General features: G+C 36.4%; 1 protein-coding gene across 3 annotated transcripts in view; it reads left to right on the top strand.

Annotated features, from left to right (window-relative positions):
* Nucleotides 1–25,906, top strand: part of LOC145685984 (32 kDa beta-galactoside-binding lectin-like) — a 200,589-nt gene that overhangs the window by 141,161 nt on the left and 33,522 nt on the right. For 2 of the 3 annotated variants that reach the window (XM_081758789.1, XM_081758790.1), the window contains exon 6: nt 1–25,906. This exon is cut by the window's left edge and continues 7,965 nt beyond it; it is cut by the window's right edge and continues 25,271 nt beyond it. The exons of the other annotated variant lie outside the window; for it this stretch is intronic. The gene's annotated coding sequence lies outside the window, so the exon portion shown is untranslated. 3 annotated transcript variants of the gene reach the window in all.

Raw genomic sequence — 25,906 nt, 5'->3', positions numbered from 1 at the left:
GCGCAGTGAGTTCATCTCTGGAAAGATAAAATATACCATGATAGTCTATGCAGAGCCGCTAAGTTATTTCTTTTGGAAATCTAAATGGTATAATCTAACAAGGGATCTTGGAAGTGCTAATCTTTAATTTAAACCAAGGTTTTTAATGTATTTATCCTGTTGTGTGTGAGCAAAAGTTTCGTCAACTTCCACATCTGATTCGACTGGAGCAACTTGAAACTCTTTTTCTTCTTCATTTATGTTCATCACGTAAGTAAGCATTTATTGTTTTTAGTTACAGTAAGGCTCTCAGCAAGAAAAATCCCTTGTCCTAAAGATTATTCGGAAACTATCCCTATGACATTATTCTTTGCTGGAATTTCTGCTAATTGTTGACAACGACCTGGAATCGTATGTTTCTTAACTGGTTTGAAATGATATGATGCATTCGTGTTTCTCCGAGAAATTTCTACCTATTATTTCTAAATAGGTCTAGGTAATAATTTATCTACTACATGAAACAAAGCCGGAATAGATTTCTGATCGATTTCTAAATTCAAAGTTAAAGAGCCACATGAAACTAAAGGGGACCCTGATATACTCATATATTTTAGTATGATCAATTTTATTTACTGTCAGAGGGCAGATGTCTTTATAAATACGTGTAATATCTGATCCTCTATCTATAAAAAATTCTTAGTCCTTGGTTCTAATTCTTTTACTTGTACTGCAAGACTACCTGGAGGTTTGTTTGTGTTCTTCTTTACAACCCTTTGTCAGAGGAAAAAAGTAAGCAGACTGCTGATTTACTCCCCTCGACCGTTTCCCACATTCATTTTGATACATTTATTTTGGTTAATTCCTTTCTCTATACCTTGTCGCTGCCTTCCCTCACAAAGACACTTCGACCCACAACTATTGCTGGAAAAACTAAACTTGTGCCTACTAATAGTCTTCATGCATTTCCTGTGTATGACAACACATATGGCATCCCTAAAAACTGTGGCTAGCACTGTACCGTACGTTTTTGTTTTGTGTGCCTTTATTATCTTCCAATCTACAATTGGCCTTAACGTGAGCAGACTTTTTGCAAAAATAACAAGAAATATTTTTATTAAACTTCCTTGTGATTTTCCCTTTCTGAATTCTATCTTTATTTGATAGCTGGTTGAATTCTTGTTCCAGACAAATTTCTACTGCCCATCAAAATTCAAATTGTCGCTATCTTTACTGTGTGCTACCATTTGAATTTTGCCATCTGAAAGACCCTGGATAAAAGATGCTTTAGCTAAATCAATTCTACATCTCCTGGGACATGGTGCTCTGTTAATATTCTTACTGCTGTTTCTTTCAATTGACTCCGTAGAAAATTTCTTCCGCGAACCCCAATCAGCAATACTTTCGGTTTTGTTTTGCCTGGCACTGAACAATAAACAAGCTTAAAAGTCGATTGTTCTCCTCCTAATCGGGTAGTTTTCTTGTAACACTTCTTTTACTTGGGTCCAAGTCACAGAGGCACTTCTTACTAATAACTTTGACTTTGCATAACCAATCATAGATTTCATAAATTTCAATAATCTGTTGTGTTGGGACGATTGAACTAGAGAAAAAGCTGCATCACAATTATCTATTAACTCTGGAAGAGTACGTTTGTCTTCGCTAAGATAAACGTACGTCTTCACTAATTTATCGTACTGATCCTACTGACAAAAAGTATTACTATACCGCTAAGATAAACTTACAATCCATCCCTACACCACTTCTACCGAAGTATACAAAAGCGCGTGCACTCAAGTGCGTTTCCTTCGTAAAGAGCGCGTATTAATTTACTTTTGTCCTTATCTTAATAACACGAATTCTTGGCCACGGAAAAGCAGTATTCACACTCCAAATTATTTCAACTGTATCCCACAAGAAACCATAAAAGATTTCACGGTTCGTTGTGGAACTGTAAGTCCTGGAAAACTCTACCTGAGCGTGTCGAAACACATGTTGGTCTCTACTGAAAGATGAAATCTAGTTGTTCAGGGCACCGCTGTTAATTCTCTCCGCTACAAAACCGGAATTTTAATGTATTTTGTACACTAGTGCTAATAATATGTCTCTGTTTTGCTATCCCTGAGGTTGAGCCTGCAACTAGCGCTTCTTAGTAAGTTAATTGTAACTCCACACTCAAAGTTTGTTGATGTTAGCTGCTATTTTTGTCTTGCTCCTGCCTTACATAGCCGCCCAAATACAAATATATTGAAAACTAAGCTTTCGAAGAAAATCAGTTCCAATATATTAAATATTGCAGAGATTGAGGTGAACTATTCTCAGTTCCAACAGAATTTTTGAAGTTTCCTGATTTAATGGATTAGTTTGAGTTCGAGCAACTGTTCGATATGTTACGGCTCCGTAAATCGCACTGTTGTCACCAATTTATCTATAGGATAGATATCATCGTAGAATCGAAGGTACTCAAAGGATAATAGGAAGTACGTTAGATCTTTTCGCGGCAAATCCCAGATAGAGAAAGCCGTATTTATGGCTGATTAAAAATTATTGATTACAGGATTCACAAATCAAGATTCCATAAAATAATAAAGCAGAGTATATACAGGGTGTTAATGAACTATATCGACAAACTGTAAGAGGTGATTTCTCACATCAAAATAAGAAAAATTCATATTGACCTATGGCGAAAAGTGCATTGTTCAAGAGCTAGGGCTGTCCAAAATCGCAAAAAAGCCAAATTTTAAGAGGCCCTATTTCGAATTCGAGAAACTGTGGATGGTGGTCCTTATAAGCGCAAAGGAAGTCACTCATATGCAATCCAAAAATGCATATTTTATTAATGTTAAATGGGCGTACGGATTATTCCCTACAGGGTGAAATTCCCAAACATACCATCAACCGAATTTTGAGGTATGCTCTGATTTTATGATTGGTCCAAAGCAGGCAAACGATAAGTCTTGATAGCAATGAACACGGAATCCTTTAACGCGATGTCGGAAGTGTTAAGGATCGCCAGCAGCACGGTCTCTTGTACTCGGGAAAACGCATGCTGCGATGTTTACTTTCACGGTTATAAGTGAAGAAAAACGTGAAATATACCATGATGAAGTACATCGCATCAAATGTTATTCTGAATACAAAAACCATGGAGTTGCCGATTCCTAACATTTCCGACTTCCCTTCGAAGCACTGGATATCCATTATTCTCAAGGCTTACCTCCTGCCTACTTTGGACCCCCCTTGAAAACAGGGTATATCTGAAAACTCTATTGAAAGCATATCTGAGAATTACACCCTGTAGAGAATACCCTATATACCTATTGAAAATTTATAAAATATGCACCTTTGGATTGTGTATGCATGGCTTCGTTTAATCTGATAAGGATCCACAGTTTCTCTAATTCGAAATAAGGCCTCTTGAAATTTGGCTTTTTCACGGTTTTGGACATCTTTAGCTCTGAAACTATGCACTTTTCGCCATAGGTCCATATGATTTTTTTTTCTGATTTTAATGTGAGGAATCAGCTCTTACAGTTTGTCGGTATAGTTCATTAATACCCTGTATGAGCATTATATGTTGGTATGATGTTTGGAAGTTAGGTTAAATTTTAGAGATCCAAATTAATTCAGAACGAAGATAGAATTTCTAGTTAAAAGAATGCGAAACAAATAAGACTTAGCACTTAGCCATTAAGAACGTAGTTCTTAGTAAGAAGTTATATGTTCTGAACGTCTGAAAAAGTCTCTGTTCAAAAGCTTAAAGTTGTATTAGCGCGTATACTGATCTCAAGTCTGGATGATCGTTGTGTGAATTTTCTCAGTTTATATATTAAAATGTCTCTTGTCTAATTTAGTTGTTCACACTCTTTTAGTGTATTAAGAGATTTAAAAAAAGGGAACATGTAATCTGTCATATGAATTTCATAACTTCAAAACATCACGTACACATCGTCATTCACATGTTTATACATTAACAGTACCTCTGGACCCAAGCATTGCCTTCAGGATACAAGATTGGCTACCAGAACAGAAAAACAAATGACTTTGAAACCTGAAAAATATCTATGTAACTAAACTTAAGGAAATGAGAAGTCAAAAACATGTGTCCTAAGTAAACAAAACAGCAACTAGAGTATTATCTACGAAAAGCAAACAATTTGAATAGCTGACAAATTATCTATAGAAGTTTAATTCAACTTTAAAGTCAAACAATGATTTCAGAGTTGAGTATTTTGTCAGTTTAAATACAAAAGTTCTCGTTTTCAAAAGTCTCATATAGAAAAAAGGAAAAAAATATACGAGCCATTATATTCTAAACTAATACATATAGTTACAAAATAAAAATATGCCCTAGTACAGCCATATATTACACTCCTCTCCTTACCGAAAACAAAATTTTAAATGGTAAAATTTTGTTTGATGTCTCTCTCTGCTTATCTTGTTTCGAGAGCGGTATTTTGCTGTTCGTGAGAGGAAATTCTTCTCACTCAATTACTTCTAGGAAATTGACTATTTTACTCATTATAACAACCTTATCAACAACAGCTTCTCGTTGCTGAATTTTATTAACAATAGTAGGCGTAAACATGCATGTATCATCTTTGTACTATTTGTAAAATAGTTTCAAACATCCGCACCTTTTACACCAACAACAAATTACAATAATAATTATTGCGGCACGGACTTACGCAAGAATAGATAATTTGATATAATACTTGTATGATTAAATCTCCACTCTTCTTCAGATGTCTGGTATTGAATTTTATCAACCTTATAACTTGCGTATTTCAAATCTTGTATACTATTAATAAAATGTTTTAAGGATAAATCTATGGTTGTATCTGAAAAAGAAACCTTTTTACCCAACACTTCACAACAACTAACAATAGGTTAAACTGAAAAATTACATCTTCACAATCCTCATGCAAGCGTGTCGAAAGAATAGGGAAGTTCTGCTTACAAATAAACCAATCATCTCTTAAACGTTTACATTTTTGAAACTCTTATTGACTTAATTTAAAATAATCTTTAGTTAAATAACATTTCCTTTTATGGCTGAATAAAATATATTTATCAGTGTTGTCTACTTTAAATGGAAATGGCATTGTCGTATAAGTGAAGTATTTCATATTTTCGGTCAGTGGTAATCGAATCACATAACCTAATATACCATCCACAACCTAATATACCTAATATACCACCACCTAATATAAACATCTAAAGAAAGAAGTTTTAAAAGTGAATACCCAATGAAACACAAAGAGGAATACATAATGATACACTATTATTCAAATCAACTTGACTAATTCTAAAATGTTGAAGTATCTGAGACGGGGTTATTATGTGTGATTGTAATATTCCATGTTGATAATTTAGAATAGTTCATAGAACTACATCATGTTGTGCCCCGAAGGTAAGCGTGACCAAATTACGGTTTACAGGCGAAGGGGCACACCAAAGAGAAGACGTAAGTTCTTAGAATCGCACTCAATGGTATGGCGGTAATTCTCCAAAAAGAAAGAATTGATTTTAGTGCGTTTATTTAAAATTTGGTTAAGTCCAAACCAACGAAGAAACACAGAGTTATTTCTGTCGCCGGAACGAGGTGGTGGCGAATAGTTAGTGCACGCGCGCCTCAGCGATTTTCACACGGGGAGCGTTCAGCAAAATAACTGAAGTAAAACTCCCTGCTTATCTGATAAGATGGGGTTTTTATGCGCACCATTCTGTTGCGTAATTGTAGCCTTCCAGCTCGATCCGGTCGACAGTCACATTGACACGTGTATAAGGTTAATACATAATTATATCATGGTCAAACATATTCTGATTAATTTCAAAAAACTACCCCAAAAACCATATCTGCTAATATTTGCATCATTCGTCCATCACCTGATGTTCCAATGTTGCATCACTTTTGACACTTAGACATTGTTCACTGATCGCCAGATGGTTTACGCAGTAACTTCGCCTTTGACACTTAACTATCACTTATTTTCCAAATGAATGCCAATGTTATTTTATCTGACAAATTATGCTTAACCTTTCACACTTCCTTTAAATGATAACTATATTTTATACTGTTCTTAAAGTTCAGCTATATACTGAAATTCATCTCAAATATATATTCTTTATAATATGATGACTTAATATAAGAAAATTAATATACAGGGTTTAACAAAAAAAACACGTACCCAGACGAGAAAAGCGTGGGGGTACATCACCTCCACCCCACAAGAAAAAAAAGTAGTTAGATTTTTTTTACCGTCACTTATCGACTTTTTGTGCGTGGTAAAGCCTTCCTGGGTTTGATTCCAGATGTGGGTTCAGTTGCTTCCTCCGTTTCGACTAAACAGGTTTCGCTCTGTGCCAGTTGACTCATACTTATTGGGGTCACTTGGGTTTTCTTACGATCTGAATGAATACGATTGATTATTGTTGAATTGAATCAAATAGATTTACAACAATCATCGTCAATGCACCATTTTTTCATTACCTTGAAACATTTACTTCTTTCACAACAACACAATGTACCAACTATTATGATTAGTCCTGCACCTACATAAGCAAACGTAGAAAGTTTATTCACCTGTGTAGAATGGTGTAACTTCCATTCCTGCTCGCTTATGGCTCTTTCTACTTCATCAATTTTGTGAGCTGCCAATTGCAAGTCATTTAAGTTGTTTATTATGTGTTTCTGTGGGATGTCTAATTGAATATTATCAATACTAACGGTTTCTTCGTGCAATTCACATCATTCATATGTTAAATTTAATTTTGGCACAATGTCTTTGTTTGTGATGTTAGTCGTGTAGGTGTTCTGTGAGTGTATCAAGGTTCGAATACCATATCCCTTACAATTAGGTTTTAAATACAATTTACCAGTGCCATGTAATATTATGTCATACGGTTCCTGATTCTGACACAGTATAGTTAATTTTTCTTCAGACGGAGTTACAAACAACCATTCATTATTATCGAGTTGTGTCCAAAGGGTTTGTTCTAAATGAACAATCCGTTTGTTACAATCTTCTGGTATTATACGTGTATATTGTAACAACAAATGATTGGATAAGATTGGATATGCTTGCTTACAAATATACCAATTCGTTTTTAGCTGTTTACACAACGAAAATTCATGCTCAGTCAATTTTGCATAATATTGTTTCGTATTATCAATTATAATGTATTCCTTTTCAGGTTGCATATACATGAATTTTGTAGTAGAATTTACTAATCGTATGGGTAAAGGTAACACATGATACGCATCGAATTTTAATTGTTCAGTTAATGGCACACTAATTACATATCCTAATATGTTTTCGTGTAAAAATACGTTTAATGTCATAATCTTTAAGAGAAGATATCCATATGAGACACTAGTTGGGAACGGTAACGAAATTCCTTGTGGCAAGGTAACAGCATTATCTCGGTAATGTCGAAAAATTTCAGTGGGTGTGATTATATGTGGTTGTATAATTCCTTTTTGTGCATTCATTATAGCTTGTAATATGAGCTCAAAATTTTGTCGTGTTTCCTTTACCAATTTATCTATTTTTTGTATGTGCTCATTGAGGGTTACTCGTATTTCTAATGTCATATATGCTTTAGTTAATTTCTTTTCCCGTTTATTTATTTCTTCTGTTAAATATTCAAGACTACTTTTGAGTTGTTGTTCTATTCAAGACTACTTTTGAGTTGTTGTTCATCTTCCTGAATAGTGCTTAGAGTATTATTCAATGTTTGTAAGGAGCTTTTTACAATAATCATCTGTTCCTTGCTTAACTTAAGAAAATCGGCTTGTTCCTGTTCTAATTTACTAATTTGTTTCGTGTAATATTTGGCATCGTCCTCATCAAGCGTACCAAATAGAGTTTTACTAAGTGTTCCAACAAAACCGAATAACGACCGTTTCACTTGATGTTCAGCTTTATGTTCAGTTTTCTCGCGAATTAAAATTTGAGTGTCTCGAATGGATTTAATCTTCTGCATAACCCCATCGTCGAAAGTAGAGGAGCAATTTGTTTTATTTTTCTTTATATATTCGTTTTCACAAAGTACCTTTGTAACCTTGATATATTTTTCTACCATTTGAAAGTTTTCATCTAATTTTGTCAAATTTACATACGTTATGAGTTTCCATTTGGTATTATAGAGCTGGGTGAAACCTCAAAACTCGTAATATAAGCCAGGGCTTTCAGGAAATCGTTCTAGGCGGGCATTTAATCCGCCCGTAATAGCCGCCACCGCTTCTAGCAGAAGAAGCATGATTCGCATCATCTGAAATGAAGGACAAGAGTCCTGTAGATATTCATTTGTTTATTAATTTATCATAATAATATAGCTTTAATCTATTTGCGTGTACCTTCATGGTACGGTTTCTTTTGTTGTATTACACAATTTACACCATCAACATGTACTACTCTGTACGGCCCAATCCAGTGCGATGACAATTTTCGCGATCGGCCACGTCGTACAGTTTCGTCATATAGTAGGACCATATCCCCCTTTTTGAATAATTGTTCTTTTATATCCTGATCATAGTATTCCTAACTTTTTTCTTTTGCCTGTAAGAGATTACTTCGAGCTAACTTATATGATTCCTGCAGTTTCTATTTCAAGTTTTTGACATATTCTTCCGGATTATAATTTATTTCATGTGGTTTTTGTTGTAATATTCCAGGAATATTCGCGGATCTTGCAAACATTAATCCCGTAGCACTATGTTTACTTGTATTTATGGCAAAGATTGCATACGGTAGCCACTGATCCCAATCTGTTTGATTTTCTGACACAAAATGTCGCATGATTTCTACTAAGTTTTGATGCATTTTCTCAATCGAACCATTACTTTGAGGATGGTATGCTGTAGTGTATATTCTTTCTATTCTAAGTAATTTACAAGTTGTGGCAAATATTTGACTTAAGAAATTTGATCCTTGGTCTGTGAGCAATTGAGTTGGGATTCCAAATTTCAGTATGACGTATTCGACAAAGGCCTTACTAATTGTAAATGCATGTTGTTGCGGTATGGGAACTGCTATTACATATTTTGATAAATCATCTTGGAATATTAGGATGTATTTATTCCCTGATATTGACGGTGTGACAGGCCCTACCACGTCCATTGCACAGCGCTCGAAAACAAAGTGAGGCGTTGTCGTTACCACCATGGTCATTTTCGTTTTGTGTTGAGCACCTTTGTTTTTTTGGCACGATCGACATTGTCTAACCTACATAACCTTCATCATCTGCTTTCAAGTTGGGCCACTCCTCTAAGCTAATATTATTTAATGTTAAATATTCCTTTATTTTTCATGTTGTCTTAGTGTCCTGTTAATCTGGATTCCACTGAACAGACGGTGATCTGTTAATATAATCGTTTTCCGACCATATATGTACGGTCTAAAAATTTTACAAGCCCAAACGACCGCTAAAAGTTCTTTTTCAGAAGTATTATAATGTTTCTCCGCTTTATTTAAAGTACGTGACGCGTAAGCTATCGTTGCCAATTTCGCCTTGAGACAAAATCGCGCCAATGGATAACATTTTGGATAAATATTTATTTCACTAACACAAAAATATACACAAGCAAAATAATAATATATGTACAAAAATATATATACAAAAACTATGTATTAAATGTTAGACTTCTGTCTTTCTCCAAAAGTATGTTTGGTAAGTCCTCAATATATTTTGGATTCTGTAATAATTGATTATAATGTTTGTTAAACAAATGTTCATTTACATCCATATTAACATGTGAAATCAAATAAATAAGATAGACATCATTTCTCACATTTTCACTTGACATAATAAGCCAAGCTTCTGCCTCCAATGATAGTTGGTTTACCAGCAAACAATTATGACCAAGCTGATTGTAAAAATTAAAGGTGCACCCTTCACATAATAATACACTTTCCGGTTTCCAATTTAAAATATTGTCTTGAATACAGTTTTTGTCCACATTATCAGACCTGCACTGACACTTTTCTTTCCGTCGCACTGACAAATCCAATGGTGATGGTGTAAGACTTGCATCTGGTGTATCAGGTTTAAAATCGTCCAACTCCTGAAATAAACAAAGAATTTCTTCTTCCTCCACCTCGCTAAATAAGTCTGGCGATGGGGGCCTTACTTCTTCCTCCACATATAACAATGGGGGTCTTGCTTCTTCCTCCACCTCGCTAAATAAGTCTGGCGATGGGGGTCTTGCTTCTTCCTCCTCCACATATATCGATGGGAACCTTGCTTCTTATTCATCCTCCACATATAACAATGGTGGTGGTGGTCTTGCTTCTTCTTCTTCCTCAGCATCTGGCGTTAAGGTCCATTTCATTGCTGGTACTTTTAATGCTGTACCAAAGAATGGTCCAGTATTTGATGATGATGATGCTCCCAATATTGATGGTGATCCCACTGGATATGTGGGAATTAAAACCGGTTCATCCCTAAGATCAATGATCTCCTCAATAATTATATTTGGAGATTCCGGAGCGTCTATGGATATTTCAGAAAAATAGTCTGAAAACTTAAACTTCTTCTTTGCCGGTTCAATATTATAATGCGATGAATTACAATCCATCTCAAATTTCTTTCTACTTGATTCTTAAAGGACTCTACAGCGTTAATGACTCTATGATCAACTTCTCTTCAAACCCCAGTATATAAAGAAACATTTTATCACCAACGTCATATCACATGATCATTATATTTTTCAAATATAATTTCGAAAACAACCCGTGATCATAAGCACATGATATAAGGAAAACATGTGAGCATTTAAACAACAATATGATATCATGTTGTAGTCAAACCACATGATATTTTAAACCGACCTATTAAAAAACAAATATTATTTCGAAAACAACAAGTTTTCATGCATACAAATTATTCTATGACGATAAACTTTATTTCAAAGTTCAAGACATCTATAATGTTAAATTCAGTTTTATTTATCATTGGTAATCTCTCGCTTGTGTATTCAACGTTCTGCCAATCTTAATTAATTACATGGTTCTCTAATCGTATAAGTTCAATACCCTATCTATCTTATTTCGTAGTACGTTAACAGTTTCTTTTATAATATCTTATCATGGCGTCCCATCACGTGTTCACAATATGCAAAGTCATGATTACTTGTGGCAATGGCATATAATGCTTATTCATGTGTTGGTGAACATCCCATCACGTGTTCACAATATGCAAAATCATAATTACTTGTGGCAATGTCATATGATGCTTATTCATGTGTTGGTGAACATTCCATCACGTGTTCATAAAATGCAAAATCAAACTTGGTTAGTCATCAGTCACATGTTACTTCATCATACGGTTATAGCTCCAATTACTTATCACATGATGTTTAGTCATGTATCAAGGATCAAAATTACTTATCGTGGCGTAGTCACATGATGTTTAATCATGTATCAACGGTCAGAATTACTCGTCGTCACATGATGTTTCATCATATATCAACGTTCAACAAGTTTATCTAATCGTACAAAGGTCAGTTCATCCGGGTTTTCAAAGCGCGCAAAAACTTCAGTTCATGTCTTAAGTTCTTCAGTGATGGATGTACGAGAACAACACTCCGTCTTTAGTACGAGCACCATGTATGGCTGGACATACAAAATAATGCAATAAAATAAAATAAAGATATTTCCCTTTTTTTTCTATTAAAGGGTTTCCCAAGTTCAATTCATGTGTACAACTTTTATTTCACATCAATGAGTATGTATAGCATACGATCCAATTAAGAATACATAAGCTAGGGGTCCTGCTTTCAATATTTCATAAACAGGGGTCATTACATAAGGGAAAAGGCCTGGGTGGGAGCCCTAATTTTAATTTTTAACAACACGCTTATAATGAAGCAAACCAATTAATAATCAGGGACCATTGGTTGGGGGCTATGCGGTAGGGAGCATTTCCAGGGACCACGCGGTTGATAACCATTACATAAACAGGGAGCATTTCCAGGGACCATGCGGTTGGGGTCCATTTTCTTTTATCTGCTCACATGCTGTTCGTGTGGGTCCTGCATGGGGGCCATGCAATAGGGAGCATCCACTATGACCTTCGTAGTGGTCATTCACCCTTTCTCATTTCCTAACCTTATTTCGTCATCTATCATTGTGAAATACATCATGTGTTCTTTATCAATCAACTGACCTTTCTCCTTTCCTAACCTTATTTCGTCATCTATCATTGTGAAACACCTCATGTGCTCTCTATCAATCAACTAATAACAAATTATCTTGTTTATATTGATAACAGGCGGCCTCTTTGAAGGTCATGAGACTAAATCAATACTACTTTCTATAGTATGAACAAAGTGAAAGAAATGATTTAACTTCCTTAATCGTTTTTGGACGCGGATAGTTTACTACTTTCTCAATTAATTTTGAATCAGGTTTTATTCCATCTTCTGAAAGAACGTGACCTAAATAGGTTACCTCTTTTCGCAAAAATTCACACTTGTTGGGTTGTAATAACAGATTATACTCTCTAAATCTTTGCAATATCTCCCATAGACGTTGATTATGAGTAGGTAAATCGGTACCATAGACAATTTCATCGTCGATATAGACAAAACATTTAATAGTATTGAGGCCGGCAAGAACAGTGTTCATTAACCTTTGAAAAGAACTGGGTGCATTTTTAAATCCGAAAACCATTCGGTTGTATTCCCAGTGGCCATCAGCCGCTGTGAATGCTGTTTTCCCCTTGTCTTCTTCACGAAGAGGCACTTGTACAGTCAAGAACTGTAAAATACTTTGCTCTCCCAATTTGATCTAATATCTCAGTAATGTTAGGCAAAGGAAAATATTCACCGACAGAAATTGAATTCAACTTTCTGAGATCCAAGCATAGACGTACGCGTGGTTTGCCACTAGCATCGAGTTTTTTCGGTACCACTCATAACGGAAACTTCCAAGGACTACGACTTGGTCGAATTATGTCATCATCTAACATTTGTTGGATTTCTTTTTTGATTTCTTCCTTGTGGATCTCAGGTATTCGATAATTCTTTTGAGTTACTACTGTATTTATGTGTTGTGGGAGTAGCTCTATACTATGTTCTGTTGCAGTGGTATGAGTCAATTTATCTCCAAGGAGGAGAAAAACGTCATGATAGTCATTACATATTTTAACCACACTGTCCCTTTCTTCGGAATTTAGGTGATCTAGACGCAATAACTCATGTAATTTCTGGAGACGTTCGCTCAGTGGTTCGCCCCTTGATGATTTTAAGTTGGTTTGAATGGCTAATACTTGATTAATATTGTTAATTGGTTCTAACTGTATTGGTGCGACATCTATAACAATTGGTTCTTCATTCGCATTTAAAATGCAACATATAAATTCATTATTTCGGACCTCTGTAATGGCTTCTCCTAATATTACATTCGGTGAAAGATGTTGTTTAGGTACCAAACATATTCCACTACACGTTGTCGGCAATTTTACAAGCTGTTCGCAACGTGCAGGGATGCAGATTCTCAGAACCTGTTTACCTGCATCCTTACAAAATGAAATGTGTCAGTTATTTTTTGAAAAGAAGTCTAATCCTAGTATGCCTTGACAATCGGATGGCAACGTAATCTTGTCATTTACAACGTGAAATTTATGCCTTAAAGTCGTATTTGGTAAATTTAATGTTAACATAAGCGTTCCGTCTGTACCATAGAGAGTATCTCCAATGTCTCTTATTTGTTGTTTTTCGTTTTTGTTAATTTGAGTTTTTAGAAAAGAATTGAGTGTTGATAACGAAATAACACTAAGTTGTGACTCTGTGTCTGTTAAAAGACGAACTTGACTCAGAAGTTCATTTATGGGCACATTAACAAAATTATCGCCTCTCGTAAGTTCATGTATGCAACCCGTGAAGCGGAAGGGTTGAGCAGGCTGCCTACTCAATCCTCCTACTGAGAGTTTCCCAGGTTTCTCACCGCGCCCGAACTTGTGTCACCTAAGTCTCCGCGATACTGCGAGTATTCGCACAAGTTCGCTGGCCGGTCCTGCTGACAGCCTCTTTGAGAACCAGTACTACAGGAAACATTTTCAAATTCATTCGCATTAGAGCGAGAATATGTGTGTACGCGCGCACAATATGGGCATCTGCCTCTCATAGGAGACAATGCAGTATCGTTCGGCAAGGGGTTGCATTCTTGCCTATTTCTTTGTTTTCTGGGCTTAGTGGGTTGAACTACGTTAACGGAAGCTACTTTCTACTCCTTACCCTTGCGTACATAAAATTTACGGCTTTATGACCTTTACGTTTGCAATTGCTACATACAATATCCACGGTTTGAGGGGGAGCCTGCTTCGAAGGTTTTTCTTTTTGCGAGCGTAAATTGCTCTCTTCCTCTAAAGCTATTTCTACCGCCTTCCCTAAAGTCATTTTATCATTTCCTTTATTACGGACAATTGTATGTATCTTTTCCTTAGCCAAGCCTTGAATAAAACTAGCCTTCGAAAGGTGTTCAATAAGTGACATGGCTCCACAGAGCTCTTCATCCGCGCAGACGCGACATCCAGCTTCCTTAAATTCCGACTGCAGGATATCGACTCGGGATCCCCATGCAGCTGTAGGTTCTGATTTCTCCTGTCTGGCACTAAAGAGTGCACAGGCATGGTAATCTAATGTCCTCCTGGTGGTATAATTTTCCTCCAGGATAGGTTTTACTTGAGCCCAGGTTTCGGTTGATGAACGAACCAATAATTTTGCCTTAGCGTCACCTGTTATCTTAGCTTTAATGAATTTTAAAAGCTTAGTATGTTGTTGTGGGTCTACTAATTCGAAAGCAGTATCGACATTACTTATAAATACTCTAAGTTTTTTTCTTATCTCCCGAAAATGGCTCTGATATGAGTTTCATGGCTTCACCTACGCTACAATAATCATGCACACTTTCATCATCTGATGTAGACATTATGAAAATTTAAAACTTCTAACGAGAAATGTAACCAAAACATATATACAAAGACAACTTTTACAGATAGAGCAAGCACTTATTTTTACTTCGCTTGTTTCATTTTTTTGTTTCTTGTGCAAATTTAAAGTATGAAAAATTACTTGGAATAATTAAAAGTTTCACACTTACAGTACAGTAGATCCACGCGTACCAGTCCAAATGAAATCCCGGGGTAACGAGTCCTTTCTGACAGTTGACTGGGTGATCACAGGAAGTTCATCCCGAAGACAATTAACCACCAATCACAATAGAAAATAGGCGTTCTCGTTGTAGCGATATCCTCTGAGTCTTGGAGCGATATCCAATATTTCCTGCGGCCTATAATCGGATGGATCCACAAAAGCAGCTTTGGTACTGGGTGAGTGATATCCAAATTGCGCTTCAGTAAAGGAAACTGGTGTTTTGCCGACGAATTGTTGCGGGGTATAGGTATAGCCAAATGCCCACAAGGCAGGCGTTCTGGCTCTTAATCGACCCCTCTTGGCGTATTACAGGTAGTCAACAATTTCCTCGACCTCCCAATAAATTATATGACCAAATCCTGCTCCAGGATCTTCCAGCCAAAGGTTGTTCAGGTGATCTGGTGTCGCTTCGTTGTTTTCCATATGGATGGATTCCTCCTCCTCACAGGCAGGTTCCAGGAAAAGGCGCATAGAGTTTGAATTGGATTTGTGCTTGCTTTCTGTAAATGTTGGTTGCTGATTTTTACCGTGTGAAGGGCGTCACTGCGCTGTTTTAGATTTGAGAAGCACTACACTGAAGGATTGCAAATACGTTATGTATGGTTTATATTAACACTGCACTTAAGGACGTGATGAGAGAATCCGCACTCGATTCCATCCAAAACGCGGCCACCAAAATTAATCTTCTTGTGCCCCGAAGGTAACCGTGACCAAATTACGATTTACAGGCGAAGGGGCATACCAAAGAGAAGACGTAAGTTCTTAGAATCGTATCCAATGGTATGGCGGTAATTCTCCAAAAAGAAAGAATTGATATTAGTATGTTTATTTGAATTTTGATTAAGTCCACTACAACGAAGAAACACAGTTACTTCTGTCGCCGGAACGAGGTGGTGGCGAAAAGTTAGTGCACGCGCGCCTCAGTAACTTTCACACGGGGAGCGTTCAGCAAAATAACTGAAGTAAAACTCCTCGCTTATCTGATAAGAGGGGATTTTTATACGCACCATTTTGCTTCGTAATTGTAGCCTTCCAGCTCGATCCGGTCGACAGTCACATTGACACGTGTATAAGGTTAATACAGAATTTCATCATGGTCAAACATATTCTGATTAATTTTAAAAAAACTACCAAAAAACCATATCTGCTAATATTTGCATCATTCGTCCATCACCTGATGTTCCAATGTTGCATCACCTTTGACACTTAGACATTGTTCACTGATCACCAGATGGTTTACGCCGTAACTTCGCCTTTGACACTTAACTATCACTTATTTTCCAAATGATTGCCAATGTTATTTTATCTGACAAATTATGCTTAACCTTTCACACTTCCTTTAAATGATAACTATATTTTATACTGTTCTTAAAGTTCAGCTATATACTGAAATTCATCTCAAATATATATTCTTTATAATATGATGACTTAATATAAGAAAATTAAGATACAGGGTTTAACAAAAGAACACGTACCCAGACGAGAAAAGCGTGGGGTACATCAGCTGTGGTGTAAATTCTTTCTATTTTAAGTAATCTACAAGTTGTAGCAAATATTTGACTTAGAAAATTTGCTCCTTGATCTGTGAATAACTGAGTTGGGATTACAAATTTGAGTATAACATGTTTAACAAAGGCCTTACTAATTGTAGTAGCATTTTGTTGCTGTAAGGGAACTGCTACTACGTATTTAGATAAATCATCCTGGAATGTTAAAATATATTTATTCCCGGATATCGACGGTGTGAGAGGTCCGATCACATCCATGGAACAGCGCTCGAAAACAAAGTGAGGTGTAGTCGTTACCACCATCGGCATTTTCGTTTTGTGCTGAACACTTTTGTTTTTCTGACACGAATTACATTGCCTAATATAATCTTCAACGTCTGCTTTCAATTTTTGCCAATAATGTAAAATAATATTATTTAAAATTAAATATTGTCTTATATTTTCATATGTTTTCTTAGTTCCTACGTGTCCTGCTAATGGTGAATCGTGAAATTCAAAAAGTATAATCTTTTTCGTATCTGAACTTAATGTTCTACTTGTCTCATCCCGTTCCTTTTCTTTCTCCCCTTTATCTTCTTCGTTTTTTCTTTTTGTTCTACTATCAGGATCCTACTCAATGCGTCTGCGTTTGATGTTTGTTTCCGAGGCGATATCGAATTTCATAGCTGTATTCGTTTAATTTAATCCTCCAGCGTTATAAACGCGAGCTCGGATATTTTACACTCAAAATCCACTGAAGGGGACGGTGATCTGTTAAAATGATCGTTTGTTGTAGCAGGGGCGTCGGTAGGATGTGCCGAGCGTCCGGCCTCTGCTACAGGTAACTCTTCGAAGTAGGGATTCGAATAATTTTCTATGAAATGACTGAAGTAACAATTGTCCTCTGCTACTACTAGTCTATTGGAGTCTAAACTAATTACAGTTCTCCCAGATATTAAGAATAAGGTAAGATAGGTAAAATGTTCAATAATTACAATTCTTAGAAAAGTCCTAAAGCCGGCTGCGAACACATCTTGAACTCGGAGTATGTATGTGGCAATGGAGAGGACGAAACTTGCTCAGTTCGAAAAAAATTAGAAATAGAAAGTGAACAATACAACCTGAGTAATGCTGGCAGCTGGTGTTGATAATGATGACTGGCAATGGAGGCCGCGGCGACGGCGGCCCCAATGTGCAGAATACTTAGTTGAACACTAGAGACTGACCCAATATAAAAGGCGTAGTGCGTTTATATAGGGGGTTAGTATTGCCAAGATGTGACGTAGGCCGCTTTGAGTGCACATCCTTGACTTGATACAAGTTTTTTGTAATTGTCCTTAATCCTTCTCTGCTTTGCAGTTACTGAAGTTACCATGAACTTTGGAGCTTTTTGAGCAATGCGTTTAATGGATTAGCTATTTTACGAAAAGAGTGAAAGAAATGATTTAACTTCTTTAGTTGTTTTTGGACGCGGATAATTTACCACTTTTTCAACTAACTTTGGATTAGGTTTTATTCCGTCTTCTGAAAGAACGTGACATAAATAGGTTACCTCTTTTCATAAGAATTCGCTCTTTTTGGATTGTAGTAATAAATGATATTCTAAATCTTTGCAACATCTCCCTTAAACGTTATGAAAGGGTAGATCGGTGCTGTAGACAACTACATCATCGATATACACAAAGCATTTAATAGTATTGAGGCCGGCGAGGACTGTTCATTAAACTCTGAAAAGAAATGGGTTCATTTTTAACCCGAAAACCATTCGATTGTATTCCCAGTAGCTCTCAGCCGCTGTAATTGCTGTTTTTCCCTTGTCTTCTTCACGGAGAGGCACTTGTAGATACCTCTGAATACAGTCGAGAACTAAAATATTTTGCTCTGCCAATTTGATCTAGTATCTCAGTAATGTTAGGTAAAGGAAAATATTAGACGTACACGTGGTTTGCCAGTTGCATCGAGTTTTATCGGTACCACTAATAATGGAAAATTTCATGGACTACGACTTGGTCTAATTATATCATCGTCTAACGTTTGTTGAATTTGTTTTTTGATTTCTTCCTTGTGAATCTCAGGTATTCAATAATTGTTTTGAGTTATTATTGTATTTTTGTATTGTGGGAGTAAGTCTTGCAGCAATTTCCTTCATTATTGCACCAGTCATAAATTGACTTGAGACATTTACTTCGTTTACAACAGCACAATATTATTAAGATTATTACGATTGCAGAGCCAATATAGGCGAAAATTGATAAACTTTGGATTTTACTCGCGTGAGTTAATTTCCATTCTTGATTTACAAATTATTATCTTAAACTGTTTAGATTATTTATTACATGTTTAACAGGTAAGTATAATTCTATGTCATCTATTGCAATTGTTGACCTTGAATTTCGCAACACTCATAACTTAAATTTACTTTTGGAATTACATCCTTATTTGTAATATTCAGTTCATATGTGTTTTGAGATCGAATTAATGTTCTAACACCATACGCTTTACAGTTTGGTTTTAAAATTAATTTACCTGAATCTTGAATTAGTACATCATAAGGCTCTTGTTGTTGACAAAGTATAGTTAATTTTTCCTGTTGAGGACTTACATACAACCATTCGTTATTGTCTAATTGTGTCCATAATGTTTGAATTAAATGTATAATTCTTTTGTTGCAATCGTCTGGTATAGAGCGTGTATACTGTAACAGTTTAGCTTCACAGTCGTCATGAACGTGGGTAGACAATATTGGAAATGATTGTTTACACACATACCATTTGTTTTTTAATCTTTTACATTTCTTGAACTCCTGATTTGTTAATTTGGCGTAATATTGTTTGGTTGTATCCATAATCAAATAATCCTTTTCTGGTTGGATAAAAATAAACTTATTCATTGCATTTTTTATTTTAATGGGTAGTGGCAACACATGATAAATATCATAATTTACGTGTTCGGTTAATGGTAAACTGATCACATAGCCTAAAACGTTTTGATGACAAAATACTTCAAGATCTAGTATTTGTAAGGGAAGGTAGCCATTTGAAACACTTAACGGCAATTAAAGGGAGAGACCTTGTGGTAAATTTTTAATATCAGTACGGAAGTGATTAAAGATTTCGGCTGGCGAAATAATGTGTGGTTGAAGAATTCCCTTTTGAGCGTTAATAATCGCCAGCAAAATTGTTTCAAAATCAGATCGGATATCTTTCAATAGTCGATCAATTTTCTGTATATGTTCATTAAAAGCGACTTCCATATCGAGTGTGACATAATTGTGAACAAGCTTTTTCTCAACGTTTACTGATTTCTGAAGTTAAATACTCTAATCCTTTCTTTAATTCATTTTCATTTTTTGAATATTAAATATCATATTGTTAACAGTTTGTAAACTACTTTTGACTACTATCATCTGTTCCTTAGATAGTTTCAGAAAATCTGCTTGTTCTTGCTCCAATTTCTGGATGTGCTCGATAGTATCGAGCATCATCCTCGTCAATGGTGCCAAACAATGTTTTACTAATGGCCTCGACGATATTAAGAATGCCACGTTTTCTTCTTTCCTCACGTCTCTGTTCTGTGATTTGTTTAATTAGAAATTGCGTGTCTCTAATGACCTTTACCTTCTGACTTACACCATTTTCTAAGGTGGAGTCTTATTACTCTTTACCAAGTGGTGTTCACACATTGCTTCTGTACGTTTAATGTACATCAACAACAGTTCAAAATTTTCATTTAACCTAGCTAAGTTTACATACGTTACCAAGCGCCATTTTGTTTTGTACAGTTCATCTAGTCCTTTGTACTCATAGTATAGTCCAGGACTGACTTGAAATTTTTCGAAACTGGCATTTACCCCCATACAAACATAAAAAGTGGCGAGTAGTACAGTGAATATCATAATTTTCTTCATCTAGAAGAGAAAGAATCAATTTTAATAATACAGTTTTAATCTATTGGCGTGAATCTTCATTGCTTTGTTACGCTTAGTCTCAACAATACAGTTTACTCCATAGACCTTTTCAACTTTGTATGGTCCAATCCATTGAGAGGACAATTACTTAAATCTACCCATTCGGATTGTTTCGTCAAACAACAGTACTGAATCACCTTCCTTAAAAATAGTTTCATATGCGGTCTTGGCATAGTGTACCTTATTCTTTTCTTTTGATTGTACTAAGTTTCTTTTGGCTAATTGAAAGGCTTGTTGAAGGTTTTCTTTTAATGTTTTCACAAAATCGTCAGTTATAATTGGTTCCGTCACTTTACGTTGCAGAATACCAAGGATGTTCGGTGGGCGCCCAAACATAAGTTCATGTGGTGAAATTTGTCGCCGAATGTTTTTTGTGTTAATTGTAAACACGGCGTACGGTAACTAGACGTCCCAGTCTAATTAGTTTTCTGAAACAAAGTGTGTCATAATTTGAATAAGGTTTTGATGCATTTTTCTATGGAACTGTTGCTTTGGGGATGATAAGCAGTTGTGTATATCTTATCTATCCTAAGTAATTTGCAAGTTTTTACGAACACTTGGCTGAGAAAATTAGTTCCTGTGTCAGTAAAGAGTATTGAAGGAATTCCAAATTTCAAAACTATTTTCTCTACAAACGCTTTTCTAACGGTATCCGTATCTTGTTATTGGATAGGTATGGCAACCACATATTTTGACAGATCGTCCTGGAAGGTAAGAATATATCGGTTGCCTAAGGTAGTGGGTGTGAGCGGCCCAACTAAATCCATTACGCATCGTGTTCCGGGCTGGTTGTAATTTGCATTGGCATTTTTGTTTTGTGATATATGATTTTATTCTTTTGGCACGAATCACATTTTTGAATGTGTTTTTTAATATCTAATCGTAAATTTGGCCAATCATGTAAAGTATAGTCATTTAGTTCTAAATGTTTCCTAATGTTATCTACTGTTCTTTTTATACCAGGGTGTCCTGCTAGGGGAGAATCATGAAATTCTTTTAAGATGTCATCTTTTACATCTTGATTTAATGACTTATTTTCGATTGTGAGAATTATACTGAGGGCATCGGCATGGCAGTTTTTTTTGCCTGGCCGGTACCTAATTTTGTAATCAAACTCCTCCAATTTAATTCGCCAACGCATCAATCTAGAACTGGGATCCTTAACATTTAAAATCCATGCTAGGGGTCTATGGTCAGTATATATTAGTCTTTTTCCCTAGAATGTAAGGTCGAAATTTTTGACAAGCCCATACTACGGCTAGTAATTCCTTTTCTGATATACTATAATTTTGCTCCGCGTTATTCAGCGCGCGAGAAGTGTACGCTATCGGCCTATCATCTTTGCCATCTTCTGTATCACTCTGACTTAGAATAGCTCCAATCGCGGTCCCTGATGCGTCACTACTAATTTGGAAAAGTTTAGTAAAGTCTGGATGGCGTAACACTGGATAAGATGTTATTTTAGTTTTTAATTCCTCAAAAGCCTGCTGTTGTTTCTCTGTCCATTCAAACTTTGCGTTCTTTTTGAGCATCAAATACAAAGGTCGTGCAATTTTACTAAAGTTTGGAATAAATTTCTTATAGTATATGCACAGATACATAACTTTTCACTTGTTTAATTGTTTTTGGGACCGGGTAATCCGTTATCTTTTCCACTAACCTAGGGTCGGGGCGAATTTCATCGGCTGAAATAATATGACCTAAGTATAAGACTTCTTTTCTTAAGAATTCACATTTGGTTGGCTGCAGATGAATGTTATGTTCTCTAAATCGTTCAAAAACCTCAATTAACCTCAGATTTTGATCCTCTAAGGTGGGACTATATAAAAGTACATCGTCGAGGTACACTAGACATTTAATACTTACGAGACCTGCCAGCACTGTATTCATTAATCTCTGAAAGGTACTTGGTGCACATTTAAATCCGAATATCATTCGATTAAATTCCCAGTGACCGTCTGCTGCTGTGATGGCTGTCATAGGTCTGTCAGATTCCCTTATTTCGCATTGCAAATATCCATTTGCCGCATCTAGAGTCGTGAAATACTTGGCCTTATCTAGCTGATCTAGAATGTCTGAAATGTTTGGAAGTGTGTAGCTATCACCTACCGTTATCTGATTTATTTTTCGCAAAGCCGCTACAAGCCTCCAACGGGGTTTGCCAGTAGCATCCGGTTTTTTGGAACCATTAAAACTGGAAAATTCCAGGGACTTCTACTTGGGCGTATAATGCCATCGTTTAGCATTTGATGTATTTAAGTTTTTTATTTCTTCCTTATGTATTTCTGGAATTCTATAATTCTTTTGAGTTTCTACAGTGTGGGCATGCTCCGGGAGTAACTATAATATGTTCTGTTGTTTTGGTGCAAGTTAATCTATCGCCTGGCAAGAAAAAAATAATATGAAAATGAAAAGAAATATCAAGGAGACTTTGTGTTTCCTCGGGACTTAACAGCTCTAAAAGATTTTGTTTTCTCTTTCTGAGAAGTGAGGCGGGGCGGTTTGGAGTTACTTTCATCTTGAGTGATGACCTTGATTTGTTTACTTTCTACGTATTCTGAAAGAGGTTCTAAAACTAAAGGTTGGACAATTAAATTTACAGGTACCTCATTAGTATTCAAAATACATGCTATGAATTTGTTATTTTTAGCAACCGTGATAGCTTCACCAAGGATTACATTTTCAGCTAGCTCTTGTTTGTCCACTATACAAATTCCGTGATTATATGTGGGAAGTTCAACTATTTGTTCACAACTTTCTGGTATTTCAAGGGTTAAGATTAATTGATCGTTACGCTTGAAATTCAGAGTACAATTATACAAGGTTAAAAAATCTACGCTAATGTTTCCACTATAAGGTAAAGGTATGATAACCACATTTGAGATTACATGAAAGTCATGTTTAAATTTATTTCCATCTAATTCTAAGGTTAATGGAATACTTCCGAAGGTGTAAGAAGTTGTCTTCTCAATTCCTTGTATTCGTGCTTTAGTATTGGGACTCACTGAATGGAGCAACTGAGGGTTCAATTCACTTTTCTTGATTAAACTGAGTTATGATCTAGAATCGTGAAGAAAATTTAATGTTTGGTCAAGTTCGCAAATGCTTATTTTCAAGCAGCTAAGGTGGCCGAAGTCATTATTGCAACCCAAAAGGTCAATGGGTTGCCGCATTGTTTTCTCTACTAAGAGTTTCCCTGCCTGGCAACATTCCTGCTCGCTTCACCTTGGTCTGTAATCTCCTTGGAGCAATTCCGCGACGGACATGTTCCACAGTTGGGACAACCTTGTGCGGCACCTGTATGTCTGGATGCGCTAGCACTCGAGATACCAGAACAGTTGCCGCTGTTACCTTTACAGTGTGTGCACTTAATTTCGACTAAATGGTTGCAATCCAGGGTCCCTTGTTTCTGAAATTTACGCCTAAATCTACTCTTGCTGCCGTCATTAGTAGTGGCTTGTACCACTTTTACCTGAGCCGTTTTAGGCTCGCGCCCCTTACGCAAGTAGCATTTTGCGGCCCTGTGGCCCTGTTTTCCGCAATTGAAGCAAACATTTTTTTATTTATCTGCTTTTATTGATTTGCTGGATGAGGTGGATTTATCTGGTTTACTCAATTTCTCTTTTCGTGAGAGTATATGACTCTCTTCCTCCAAGGCAATCTCTACAGCTTTACTCAAAGTAGTCTGATCGTCTCCTTTACTTCGGACAATAGTTTGTATCCTATCATTAGCTAACCCTTGTATGAAACTAGCTTTTGATAAGTGCCCAATTAATGAGATTGCTCCAGCAATTTCTTCATCATCTAACATTCTGTTTGCAGCTTCCTTCAAATCTGACTGAAGGGAGTCGACCCGCGAACGCCAGGAAGCTGTTGTCTCTGTTTTACCTTGCCGCGCATTGAACAAAGCGCATGCATAAAAATGTAACGTCCGACGGACAGCGTAATTTTCTTCTAGAATAACCTTAACTTGGTCCCAGCTTTCCGCGGTATTACGGACCAATACTCACCAATTATTTTCTTGACCTTTGCCTCACCAGTTATTTTTGTTTTTACAAACTTAAGCAACTTATCGTGCTGTGCTGGGTCTACTAACTCAAATGCTGTATCTACATTATCAATAAATTGTTTTAATTTCCTTTTATCGCCACTAAAGGGTTCAGTGATTAACTTTATAGCTTCATTGACTGTACAATAATCATTAAGTTCACCGTTAGCTGCTATGGTTTACAAGATAGTTGCAAATTTACTGTATTGCTCCTATTATAGCAAATTTAGTTAACTAAAATTTTTTGTTGCAAAAAATACACAAATAAATTTTCAAAAGGTTATTTGCAAACGAACGTAAATACTAAGATTTCGTGCAAAAAAATGAATAGGAAACTTGACACTTACCACCACTTGACACCACTAGCTCTCGGGACTGATGATCCTTACTGGAACATCACACAGAACACTCGCTTTCACTAGTTAAAACAGAAAATAGAGGTTTTCGTCAAAACGATGACCTCGAAGACGTGGTGCGATGTCCAGAACCTCTCGTGGCCATTGTGGGACTCGGTAGTAGACAACTTTAAACAAATTTAGGTGATGACCAAACTCAGCCTCTGTGCGCGAGATTGGTGATGTCTCGGTCAGATGTTGTTGGATGATCGAGTGCCCAAAAGACCAAACGGCTAGACTCCTGTCTGGGCTCCTACCACCAGTGGCGTATTCGGAGGTGTTGTAGAAAAGCATTTCCTCGTCCTCGCAGTAGGTCTCAATTCCAAATCCTGCGTCTAGATCGTGGAGACAGGGATTGTCTGGGTGGAAGTCTATGAGGACTTCGTCGTCCATGTGAATAGTTTCCTCCTCTTCACACAATGGTTCCAGTTGAGATTTCATCCGGACTCTAGGGTGCTTAGGTGTCCTTTTCTCCTTTTCTTGCGTACACTACTGCCTCTGTTGTAGTTATACTCTTAGCCTTTGTCGAGAGCACTTGGCACAGTTATGCACTTCACTGTCAGTCACTACACTTCACTTGAAGACACTAAAAGGTGGTGAGTTATAATTCGATATTCTATGATGAACCACTATATGCTTCGAGACCATCCCACACCTGACACCAGAAAGTTTTTATGTCATGCCGGATCTGTGGAAATTTGTGAAGAGTATGAATCCCAAGAGTTCACACAGGGGCGGCTCGGCAGAAGTAATAGAGTGGAGCAACGTCGTTGGTCTCTTAACACTAATGTAAAGCACTTAAAGTTCTTCAAGGATCGAACTAAAACCCTCTCGGATTCCTTTTTGATGTTTATTTCCAATAATATTGACTAA

The sequence above is a fragment of the Thermobia domestica genome, chromosome 5 (assembly GCF_964235325.1).
Source record: "Thermobia domestica chromosome 5, izTheDome1.hap1.1, whole genome shotgun sequence".
NCBI classification, from domain to species: domain Eukaryota; kingdom Metazoa; phylum Arthropoda; class Insecta; order Zygentoma; family Lepismatidae; genus Thermobia; species Thermobia domestica.
This window is presented reverse-complemented; position numbering and strand designations above follow the sequence as displayed.